Genomic DNA, 13,139 nt, shown 5'->3' on the forward strand with positions numbered 1-13,139 from the left:
AAACTATCAATTGTGGCTCAGGACTGAAGTATCCAGTTCCGACAAAGAGAACTCGCAGAAGAAAGATAATATTTGCAGCAGATGTAGGTGAGTTATAACCTTAGACCATCTATTTAAATCTGTTCAGAATCCTCCCCTACCCCAAACTGCTCTCTTTGAACAGCTTTCTTTGCTTTTCCCAAGACTGCCTTCCATTAACTGCTTAAAATTTTTGAGAGGTCATATTCAGACTCTCTAGTGATGGCTATTTGGTTGTGATTTTTGTGTTTTTGTTTGTTGTTGTGCTTTTTAACTGAATTTCAAAAGGTTGTGGTACAATTAAATATATCACTCTAATTATCCAATGCTCCTGGATCACAGTGATTCATGTCATTCTCAACCAACCCCTTCTCCAAGATTTACTTCCGATTTACCACTTCCTTTATCACATGTGTACATTGTACTTGCCCCTTGTTCCATATTTTTTTCTTTCTATGTCTTTACTACTATTCCTCTCTTGTTTCAACTTACTGCTAGTCATTCTGTTAATCTGTCTGTTAGTACTTTGAAAGATTTATATACATACCATGGAGTTTCAATCCTGCATATACTTGAACTGAGGTCAACTTACATTTCCATAATTCATTCATTTGCAATAACAATTTGCAAGACTGCAGACTTGAAGCACCTAGACATGATTATATTCTCATCCATTTGGAAGATTAATCTTTATTCATCAAGAAAGTTTAAAAATGGCTTAGAATATATTCCTAATTCCAATTTTTATAATTGGCTTTGTACAATGGTATATGATTATTTTATTTTACATGGGATAATACTTTCTACTACCTATAAGTTTTGGAAAAAGAAGAAAATTAAGATTTACTACTATAGAGGAATATGATAGAAATAGAAGACAGATTTTGTTTGTCACATCTCTGATGAGCACTCATATTCAAGATTAAAGTCATATTTCTTTCTATGTTAGACAGATAGGGAAAATATAAAACAATGTATGATAAGGCAACTATTCATGACTTTTTAAAATGTACATTATTAAGTGATGAAATTTACTTTATAAGCTGACGTTTGGGGCTTGAAACATGGCAGGCTGATCTATTCATCACATTTCTGGAATGCACCTACTGAACAACACAAATGGTGCGGGCTACTATTTCTACACTTTAATGAATGATTGAACCTGTTTGGCATTAGGGCTGGATAAATAAATCCACTCTATTGTAACTTGCTCCCTACACTTGAAAAACTTGTAATGTCACTAATTATTATCTACTTATTGAATATTATTTTGGCAAATGTGATTTTAAAAAGTTTATTTGAAAAGCAATACACTTTCAGGAGATTAAATGTAGGTTATCATTGATTTGAGAATGACAACATTTTTATACCACAGAATCAAATTGTACTAAAGTACCAGTGTTTTGAAGCACTAAGCATCTTCTCAATTAATGGTTTTCTGCATTACATTTGACCTGTAAGTCAAGTTTTCCTGGCCTCAGTAGACCATTTATGGATCTATCCTTCCAGGAACTATTTTTGGGCCAATTTATGCTGGACTGAAATCTTAGATTAATCATTAGGGGAGGGGTATTAAAAATAATCTTCTGACACTGTGATCTTGTTCACTCATATGGGCTTGTCATTTGTAAATTGAGTTTGAATTACAGTAATTTTTCTCAGATTTTGTGAACTCATCCTTCATTTTAAATTACCTTGCATTTCACAATTACTTGCTGCTAATTCTTGAATCTCAAGGAATTGGGGCCCTGAAATATAAGAAAAGAGAAATTGAGATGCATCTTCAATTACTTTCTGCTGGCATGTTGCATAGGCCTAGCTGAGAAGTCTTGCCCCTGTTATCTGGTGATAACATTTAACTTGGACATTGGATCCTAGGACCCATGGGTCCTGCAGAAGAATAATATTTTTTAGACATCATATCAGCTAAATTTGGATATAATATTGAAGAATGCTTCAGAAATATGGAGAAAAACAGTTTGGGGCGAGCGAGTTAAAACAATATACAGAGCAGCAGAGTAAAACCTCCTATAGATTAGAGGAAAACAACATTGTTTCTTTACCATGTGAATTTAGAAGACCATGAACACTTAGAAGGTATCACAAGTTTATACCGAAGACATTTGCATTGACACTTTTTATATTCTAATATTTATTCTAAACTTAATTATTTATATTCCAATTCTACTTATTGGAATAAATATCAATTTATTTGTCAAATTATCAATTAATTATAGTAAGTTTCATTACGTGAAACATGAAATCAGCACATAAATATAAAATATATAACTATATATAATATAATAAAATGGCACATGTTTTGCATTGTTCTGTTGTGGATTGGGCGTCAAAGGCAGCTCTGTTCTAAAGTATTATTTCATTACATTATGTCTACCTCAGTGTTTGGTAGAGTTAGACCTAAAGCTTTACCATTTGTAGATTTACAGCCTGGAGACAAGATGAGTCATTACCAATTTAAGACCTAATAACAAAGAGAAACATATGGACTTCTGGATCTATAGAAATATTTGGTGATATAAAGGCAGTAATTTAAGTTCCTGCCTGGTTGGAAGGTAGATAGGCCAGGACATTAGGTAATCATGCATATGAACAATTTTTTCACCTTCTTGGCTTTAGCTCCTTTTGAAATGATAGGTATAATAAACAATTATATTTTGATAAATTACCTTCTAGTCTGAACACTTTTGTCTGAAATGCTCATCTGTATATGATCCCTTGTAACTAAGATTAGTTTTGTTCCAGTAAGACAATCCATGCTGTTAGGATAAGATATTCTGGTTGGTCTATTCCTACATGGAAGAAGGGTAAAGGTTCAGGTAGACATTTGTGCCAGTAAGACCTCATTTGGGAAAATTTCAACTGCAGAAGTTTAGAAGTAGCTTGTAAGCAAGGCTTATTTTGAATCCATTAGTTCTACAAAGCTAACTCAGTTGGATAAATAAGTACTTCAAAAAGCCATTCCCTTTGGACCTAGCTATAAATGCCTCAAAATGAAAAAGACTTAAAATAGTCATTGACAAAAAAATTGAAAATGTGAGCAATCGTCTGAACAATATAATTTTTTCCATTATGCACAGAATTTTAGGGAAATAAGATCAGTACCATTAGGAACATTAAGGTTTCCTTGTTACAAATAGGCACCCAAGGATATAAGCCTGTATAAAGATTGCATCATTAAATTGCATACTTCAATTTAGAAGACACTACATGCTTCAGCAGCACGTGTACCCAAATTGCAACAATACAGAGATTAACATGGCAATTGCACAGGATGATATGAAAATTTGTGAAGTATTCCATATTTTTCATTCTTCAGATGCAAGAAATGAAAAACAGTTATTAAAAAGTTGATTACAAAATTACAAGTGTAATAATACATGTAATTCATATAATTAAAAGTTATTTTCACATCAGTGTGCTAAATCTTCAAATTATTGAAGTCTTTACATAGCATAATATTTAAAAAACTTTTGAAATTAGACAACATTACCATTTTATCCCAAAGAAATATAATATAAGGACCTAGGAAAAAAGGAATCTTACACTGTTTCTATATCGAATGCAATCTGAAAAGACACATTTATTAATGAGCCTATATGTTATAAAACAATGTAGAATTCCAAGTATTATATCTATGAGAGAATAAAATAGATTATGGACATTATACAAACATAGAAGATAGAATATTTTAAAAATATACTTTTTCAGACAAACACCAGAAATATGTTCAGTTTCTATACTACTCATTTCAACAGATAAGTTAAAATTATTTCTTATTAAAAAAAGCACAAACTCTCCAGAAACCATTATAGATGTATACAAATCTCTTTTGAATACATTTTGACATCAAAGTAAGGCAATTCATATGGAATCCATAAATTGTTACAGTAAGATATTGTTGTTATTTGGATTGTGAAAATATTTTGCATGGACACAAAGAATGGAATGCAATTTATGAAATTTAAGAAACTTAACCGAACCATGGTGACTTAGAAGAGCAATTTTACTGCCTTCCAAAACTTCAAAGAGGTAGTGATATATACTGATCCTTTTGGCAATATCAAATGCAGTTTCTTCCAACTTATTCTTCAGACCTGATTTGACATAATGGTTCAACAGATGGAGATCCAACGTGTTTTTGCTGTCTCTACTCCCAGCAGCAAGATGAAAGGGGGTCAAGAGGCCTTTAGTTTGGGAATTGATATCTGGATAATGATGAAGTAAGAAAACAGCCACTCTGGTATTATTCCACGTAAAAGCACTGTGCAGGGGTGTCCAGCCATCTACAGTTATTGCAAGAATATCTGCCAATTGAGCCACCAACTCATGGAAAATGTCTAAGTATCCCCTGTAGGCTTCCTGATGAAGATGGTTATACTCATCTTCATACCTAGTATTCACATGAGTGGCCTTTTTGGAAAGTAGTCCCTGCACTGTAGTAAGCAGATTATTTTCAGCAGCCCAAAGAAGAAATTTGCTTGGATCCTTCTCCATTTTTTTCTTGCAATTGATACCATTCCTCACTTGTTCATCATGTTCCTCATTTTCATGACAATTGCCTAACCAGAGACTTTGAGTGCCAGTGGGAATGATGTGTTCATGTATTTCCCTAATAGTTCATGTTAGTTGAAATGTTCAGCAAAATCCAGTGAATTTTCTGCATCTGTTTTTTCACTATGATTTATTTTCTCTTTTTCCATTTTTACTATTCGAAATTATTCTAACTGTAGAGTAGGGAATTGATGGAGAGCAGAGGAAAGATGTTCCTCCATATTCAAAGATACAGACTGAAAATATGGACCAGTGGTTTCTTCATGTGCAGCTTATTCTAGGAATGAGAAAAAATGCATGTCTCTGATCAATTTATAGAGCACGCAGAATTTTATGTTTTGAAAAAGATGGAAATAGAATTTATGTATTTACTTGAAATTAGTAAATACATTTATAGCAGTCTACATAAAGAGAAGTAGCTTTGACCAAATTGCAGACAAGAATCTAAATCCTTGATAATTGTAGGAACAGTTCTGAATGAAATCAGTTGAATCACACTTTTCCTGTAGAATGAAGGAATAGGTCCATGCAGCAAGAGAAGGCAAGCCAATTATATCTGTGACAAATCTTTGGGGAAAATGGTATCGAGGATTACTTAGTGGTGAACAACTTGCACTGGAAGCATGATTCTGAACTATTCCTTGCAGATTCTCAACTATTGCTTTGAAAATTATATTCTCCAAGAAGAAAAAGTGAGATTTAATTGATAGCAAAGGACTACTAATACATTTTGACTTCTTATTAAGCACCATCAATCCTAGAAACCACATGAAAACAATAGACAGGCCTACTTTTATAGATGAAAACAAGTTTCTTTAATAGCCATGCAAAGGACATCTATTTTACTGCATTATACATTTTTTCTAATGTTGGGTAACAATAAATAATGAATCTATTAGAAAGCTCTTCAAGCTCGTATGTCCAATAATGAGTTCTCTTATATTAAATCATGGCATTTTTTGTGTATGGTCTTAAGAAGAAATTTTGACAGGACAATTTCATCACTGTACAAATTGCTTCTATACTCAGTTTTAGATAACTATCTAAGTATGTGGATTAGATAAGTACAGAGGAAAAAGTATAAGCCACACTAATAGCTCATGTCATTAATCCTAGCTAATCAGAAAGATGAAGTCTGGGGATTGTGGTTTGAAACCAGACGAAACCAAAAAAAAAGGCCATTTGATTCTGATTTGAAAGAAACCAACAAAAGCTAGAAATGGAGCTGTGGTACAAGCAGTAAAATGCTAGCCTTGAGAAAATTGAAACAAAAAAATACCAATTTCTGGGACAGAGCCGGGCCCTGAGTTCAAGCCCTATTATTAGCACCAAACAAATGAATGAATGAATTAGTTAATTAATTAAAAATAAATTAAGTGGTCACATGTGGATAGACAAGTAAAACGTAAAACCCATGGTGACTGGATTGTGTATTATTTTTTAGTGAGGCAAATTATCATTTGTACTAATCACTAATATTTTATTTGAACTTTTTTGTACAATAAACCCTGAATTTAGCATGTATGTATATGTGTGTGTACATGTGTGCACATGTGTGTATGTGTGTATGTGTGCATGTGCTGTTGCAATGTTGCTTGCCAATGTGGACAAGGTGGGACTGAAAAGAGTTAACTCTTTTGCAATGTTTTTATTTATCATTGTTCTGTCATGTTATTTCAGTTCGACCCCCCTTCTGTACACTTTATTTTTCAAATAATAACATCATCAGAATCAAATCATTTACATTAAGTTCGTTAAAAGAGACAGCTTTAGCTCTTATTATATGCTAGGAAAGAAGATACAGACATAATTAGATAGTAAGTTATTGCTGTAAGATAACTGTTAGTTCAAAATATGTATTTGACTTCTTAAATTGGTTATAATTTTAAAATATGCTCATGGAGTGAGTTTGACCTACTTAACCAAACAGGTATCACTCTCTGGTTATTCCCGTGAAACACAAGGTGGATAAACTCTGGCTTTCTGTTGAAAATAACTTTCTTTATAAGATGATATCTATTTTCACTAAGAGATAATCAACTCCAAATTTTTACGTTTGAATATCCCATGATATTGACTGAAAATTGGTATTGTTCATAAGCTTGTTAGATATTCCTTTCAAAAACAAACAAACAAAAAGCATGTGTCATCTCCAGATAATGGATGTATTTGAAGTTGTTTTGTACATGCAAAGGGATCTTCACTAATGGATCTTTTGTGGGAGTAATTATCGCAACTTAACAAATAAGGCTTTTCGAATATCTTTTCCAATATAAATAACATTCCAGAGTGAGTCTTGCAATTTCTGAAAAGCCTTTAAATATTTTAGAATTATTTCAGTTCATTGACTACAAAGCTAAAGACATTTCTGAAATAAATATTGTTAAGATCTGAAAATGTAAGTGGGTATATAGGCTTTTATGCATCATTTTATGAAAATCTAGTTTTTATGAAACTAAATGAAATAGAATAAAAGAATGTAAGTGAATTTGGTAATCTAATTAATTATTAGTATAACTTTGTTGTCTATTAACACAGTTCTCTGAATGTAGATGATGCAGTTAAATTATTTTCTTTGTGTGTCTGTACTTCAGTTCTTTTTAGAATCTTTGTATTTAAATGAGTGAATTTTTGGTATAAATAAAGACTTTTAAAATGATTAAGATTAATCTTGTGTTTTGTGTACTACTGCCAAGAAAATGAGTTATTTTCAAGTGTTAATAGTTTATAATTCAATCTTCAGTATCATAAGAAATTTTTTAAAATTTAGTATTGATGACTTTTTAAACCAATTGTATTCACAAGTTGGAGACGCTTTAATTCATGCTCAGGTCTTGGTATCTATGATTTTTAACTTCTCGTTCCTAGCATTAATGATAGGAGAGAGTGCGTTTTTGGGTATATGAAAGGTAAAATATTTATATGGGGTCAAAAGTGATTTTTATATCAGTCTTGCTTTAATAACATTTTAAAGTAGTACATTTCTCTCAAAATGTTGCACATCAAAAGCAATCAAATACTTCTCTTGGTAAACAACTTAGGTGAGCTACAATGTGGAAATGATTGGTCCATCATACCTGCAGTCTGTTTCCATCGAGAATTGGGCAAGTCATTCTATCAGTAAGACTGTGTTAAACAGAGATGGGGTCCTCAAGCAGATTTAGAAATCATGAATGTTATACTTTAGCAGTTCCTTTCAACAGGGAAGTGTAAATTGATTATCAACTTGGAGCTTTCATATTAAAGCTACCTATTTTCTAACAAAGATAAATTGAAATATTATTAGAGTGTACACACTAATTTTGGGAAATTTTCCTAGAATTAGTAGACTAAGTTCTGGCATTTTAGTCATAAAATAAAATGAGGTTATTTGATACAGCGGGAGATGGGCCACAGGCTAACTCTTACCATGTGTACATGTTGTACTAATAATTACAACTCTGAAGACTTCAGTATCATCATCTGAGAATTAAGAATAGAAGCAGATCCACTTTATGGGAATATTGTGAGGATTAAATTAGATACCAATGGTAAAGTACTTGGAAAAACAATCAGCATTTGATACTTTCTACCTGTTATTTTATCATGAAATGAATTCTAACATTTTACTCTGATTTTTATATTGTGTCTATTTAGAATACACAGTGTGATGTATTGATATTCATTGCATTGGTCACTTTTCTGTCATTCTGTAGGGAGCCGAGGCGAGAATCCGCCCACTCCCTTGCAGCTTTGAGGTAACCACCCCAGACGGTGCTTGGCGGGACGCCTGGGCTGTGCGCGTGCACGAGCCAGGTAGAGTCCCCAGCCAATCCCATGACACCTGGTGACGGTGAAAGGCAGGCGACCAACAATAGAAAGACCCGCGTTCCGATTCTCCTATATAAGCGGCTGTGTTTCGGGTGCACGCTCTCTCGAGCCCAAGCTCTCCTACAACTAAAAGGCTCTCCAATAAAGCGTGATCTGAGAAGACTCCTGGTGTGGTGGTCGTTTTTCCTCGCTGGTCGAGTAGACGGTCGCTACAACTGGTGCTGAAACCCGGGAACGAACCTGGGACGGGACCCATGCGAGAGGCCTAACCGGAGCCAGAACTCAACACGTGGAGACGGGACGTCGGTAAATATCCCCCGGTATGCTGTTCACTGTAGATTTAGATATTTATTGGTTGCTTGCATTGCTTCTTCCTTTGTGGCTTGTCTTTTTGATGGTGCGCACTTGCCTCGAGGAGGGAGGGTTTGATTTAATCCAGGAAGGACGCAAAGTACTAACGCAGCATCAGGATAGTCTATCAGAGTCAGCATACAGTAAGGGGGAGGAAAATAGGCCTAAAAGAAAAAGGGAAAAAAGATAAAAGGATCCTAAAGAATTAAAGCAAGAGGGGCTGCATCCCTCACAAAAGGAGAAGGGTTTCAGAGAGGAGGGGGTCTCAAGGAGACCCCCGTGCCCTTCTTTAAAAGCAAACCGGTTCTCAGCCCTACATGTGGAAGGGCAGGACCACGAATATAGTAATCTTGTGAGTGACTCAGAGGAAGAAATGTTAGAGGAGGAGGGAGAGCAGCTCGATCCAGCTGATAGTGAAGAGTTAGAAGAGGCTGCGGCGGAGCACGAGGCAGACAGATATGGAGGGTGGCGCCCCCTAGGGGTGGGAGTACCGCAGCAGCCAGGAAGAGGAAATGGAGCTGCCCCTCACCCGTCGGCCCCCCCGCCGTGCCCGCTGGCAGGGAAGAGTCACTTTATAAAAGAAAAAACCTGGTCGCCGTTAGCGGCCGCTTTTCCAGTCTTTGAAAATCCAATTACTAATGAGAGAATTCTTGAGCCGGTTTCCTACTCCCAGTTAAAAGATTTAGTTGAGGCAGTCAGGACTTATGGAGTGACGGCCAATTATACCACTGCCTTGCTTCAAAGGCTAACTATTAATGCTATGATTCTGTGGGAGCAAAAACTGTTCAATATTTTCCTGAATTAGTGGCTAAGCAGGCAATTTTGATCTGAGAAAAAAAATAAAATTAAAAAAATAAAAATAAAAAAAATTTAAAAAAAGAGGCAATTTTGGGTATAAAGTATTGTTTGATGCACTTTGCAAAAATTCCAGATAAATTAATTATTCCATACACCCGTGAGCAAGTTGAAATTTTAGCAGCTACAGTGGATATGTGGGCAATTCTTGTTTGCTCATTTCCAAATGTAATTGATAATCATTATCCTAAGCATCCTCTGCTTGCCATAGTTAACAAAAATTTAGTGTATTTTCCTGTTGTCACTTCAAAGGAGCCCTTGGTTGATGCTCTAACCATCTTTACGGATGGATCAAAATCTGGACAAGGTGCCTTTTTTGTTCAAGGACACAAACAGCCGGTAGTCTTTAATTTTCAGCCGAATGCCCCACAGGCTGTTGAATGTTTAATTGTGCTTGAAGTTTTTAAAAGATTTGATCAACCTTTTAATTTATTTTCTGATTCATTATATGTTGTAAATGCTGTTGCTTCTCTTGAAGTTGCTGCTTCAGTTAAGCAGGCCAGTACAATTTCTAATGTTTTGTTACAGATTCAATCCCTTATCTTAAACAGAAAACATCCTTTTTATATTGGACATATTCGTGCCCACTCTATGTTGCCGGGCCCGATGGCAAAGTGTAATGATTTGGTGGGCCAGGCAACTCGGGCTATGGCTCTGGTTGCTGCTGATCCTGTAGAATTGGCAAAAGACTTTCATAGATTGTATCATGTACCTGCTAATACCCTTAGGAAAAGATATAATTTGTCCAGGCATGTGGCAAGAGATATTGTTAAAGCCTGTAAATCTTGTGTTACCTTTCTTCATCCTCCCCATGTGGGGGTAAACCCCAGGGGGTTGAGACCAAACGCCCTATGGCAAATGGATGTTACTCATCTGACGGAATTTGGTAAGTTGAAATATTTACATGTGTCTGTGGACACCTTTTCTGGTGTCATTTATGCCACACCTCTGGCAGGAGAAAAGGTGTCTCACGTCAGAATACACTGCTTAGAAGCTTGGGCAGCTTGGGGAAAGCCCCTTAGACTTAAGACGGATAATGGCCCTGCTTATACTTCCCATGGTTTTCACGCCTTTTGCGCACAAATGCAGGTTGCCCACACCACCGGATTGCCCTACAATCCTCAAGGACAAGGTATAGTGGAAAGAGCTAATCGAAGCATAAAAGAAATGCTTCAAAAGCAAAAGGGGGGAATTGCTGAGTCTGCTTCCCCCAGGAAAAGACTTTCTCTTGCGCTCTTTACCCTTAATTTTTTAATTCTAAATGACAACGATCAGTCTGCCGCAGATCGGCATATGACAAGAGACTCCACGGATACTAAAGACATGGTTATGTGGAAGGATGTTATTAATAATAAATGGTATGGACCGGATCCGGTAATAACGAGATCCAGGGGAGCTGTTTGTGTTTTTCCACAGAGTCAAGAAGTACCTCACTGGGTGCCAACGAGACTGAACAGGCCGGTGGAGACTGCAGAAGAACCCCATCTTGAAGATGCCATCCACTCGTCTCCTGATACAGCTGATCTTCCTGCTGTTAGCAACAGTGCTAATAGCAATCCCTGTGATAGCTAAACCAATGATGCTGTGGGCTGTTACAATTTACTGACTGGATTGCCTCTGCGGTGTCCTTTTCCAAAGAGCGGGTGGGAGTCGGAATGTTTTTAGCCTGCTGCTTGGGAGGATGCGTGGTCTGCCTATGGTTGGTCTGTCGCCTTCGAGCCCAAACCAGAAGGGACAAGGTTGTTATCTCGCAAGCATTAGCCGCTTTGGAGAGTGGATCCTCACCCCAGATTTGGCTGTCAGCCCTAAGAGGCAGTTAAGCCTTACCATTCTGCATAGCCTTAGCACCCCGAGGGATCAGGGGATCCCATTGCACCGGGACAGGTATGCAATTTGCAATTTGGGACAGGGTGCAAGGCAAGTGCACTGCACTTGAGGAGATGGTTCTCATCTCCTCAAGAAGAGCATGCTGGGTTGCAAGTGGGTTGATGCCCAAGATCCCACCTCTGCAAAAAAGGCATCGGACGGGCCTGGTCATCACTGGGGAAGGCGCCCCTCAGGTGAAGACCAGTGCAATGTCCTCTCATTAATGTCTTAGACAGAGGCCCAACCTCTACTCTTACCTGTTGCCATAAAACAAAGAAGGGGGAACTGTAGGGAGCCGAGGCGAGACTCCGCCCACTCCCTTGCAGCTTTGAGGTAACCACCCCAGACGGTGCTTGGCGGGACGCCTGGGCTGTGCGCGTGCACGAGCCAGGTAGAGTCCCCAGCCAATCCCATGACACCTGGTGACGGTGAAAGGCAGGCGACCAACAATAGAAAGACCCGCGTTCCGATTCTCCTATATAAGCGGCTGTGTTTCGGGTGCACACTCTCTCGCGCCCAAGCTCTCCTACAACTAAAAGGCTCTCCAATAAAGCGTGATCTGAGAAGACTCCTGGTGTGGTGGTCGTTTTTCCTCACTGGTCGAGTAGACGGTCGCTACATCATTCTGATGAAAATACCTGCAAATAATATTTCTGAGTAGGAGACTATCATATTGACTCATGGTTTAAGAGAACGCAGTTTAAGATCAGATGTCTCCATTGATTTTAATTATATTTTTATTAAATAGTTGGTCAAAAGAATTTCTATTCCACAAATCAATTTATAAGTACAATGGATATTTACATAACTTACCCACACACTTCCAAACCTCACCCCACTTTCATTTTTTCTAGTTGCATACTATCTGCATTGAATATTATACCTTCCATCTCTTCCTCCATAGCTCTTTATTCCTTCCCTTTGACTTTCTCACACATCTTCCAAGTGACAGTTTCCTGGTATTCATTTCCTTGAATTTAAAGTTCAATTTTATAAGAAATTACACCATTTAAATATTCCTCTGCAAATAGCATGCTTTGGTTAATACTATTATGTAATTGTAACCCTTCTGTCCAGTATTTTCACAATACAAAAATTCTCAGTTTTATGGTCTGTATATTTTTTAAAAGAATGCCATGACTTTATGAAATAAAAATAGAATCTTTAATCGGTGTATTGTCACTATTGCCTCCCAGATTAAAAAAAAATTCTTAGACTACTACCTCAATCCTTATACAAAAATAAAAACAAATATTATAAAACTAAATGTGAGATGTAAAAACCTACAAAATATAAATGTAAAAATTCATGACATTGGATCACTAAAAGTTTCAAAAAATGACAAGGAAAGCATTAGTTCGTAAATAAAAGCAAGGATAAACTGGATAATATCAACTGATAACCTTTCATAATTCACAGGACAATATAACAAATGAAAACATATACAACAGATATAGGAGACATATTTGTTAATACTACAATGTTAATGCTACAATCATTTTGAGTCTAAGTATTTTTATATCTTCTAATTCTATATAAATTTTTCTCGAATAGGGTATTTCTTTAAAGAACATATGTAAATTGATAGTCAATAGGAGGAGCAAATGAAATAAGTTCCTCTTTAGTATCTAAGAATAAATCCAAAGAAAACTCACTAGTATGACCAT

At 36.3% G+C, this 13,139-nt stretch overlaps 1 pseudogene; it reads left to right on the top strand.

Moving 5' to 3' along the window:
- Positions 1 to 3,246: 3,246 nt before the first annotated feature.
- LOC138813390 (U6 spliceosomal RNA) lies at positions 3,247 to 3,345 on the top strand (annotated as a pseudogene).
- The last annotated feature ends 9,794 nt before the right edge of the window (positions 3,346 to 13,139 follow it).

The sequence above is a fragment of the Dipodomys merriami genome, unplaced genomic scaffold, assembly GCF_024711535.1.
Source record: "Dipodomys merriami isolate MVZ:Mamm:240054 unplaced genomic scaffold, mDipMer1.0.p SCAF_594, whole genome shotgun sequence".
NCBI lineage: Eukaryota > Metazoa > Chordata > Mammalia > Rodentia > Heteromyidae > Dipodomys > Dipodomys merriami.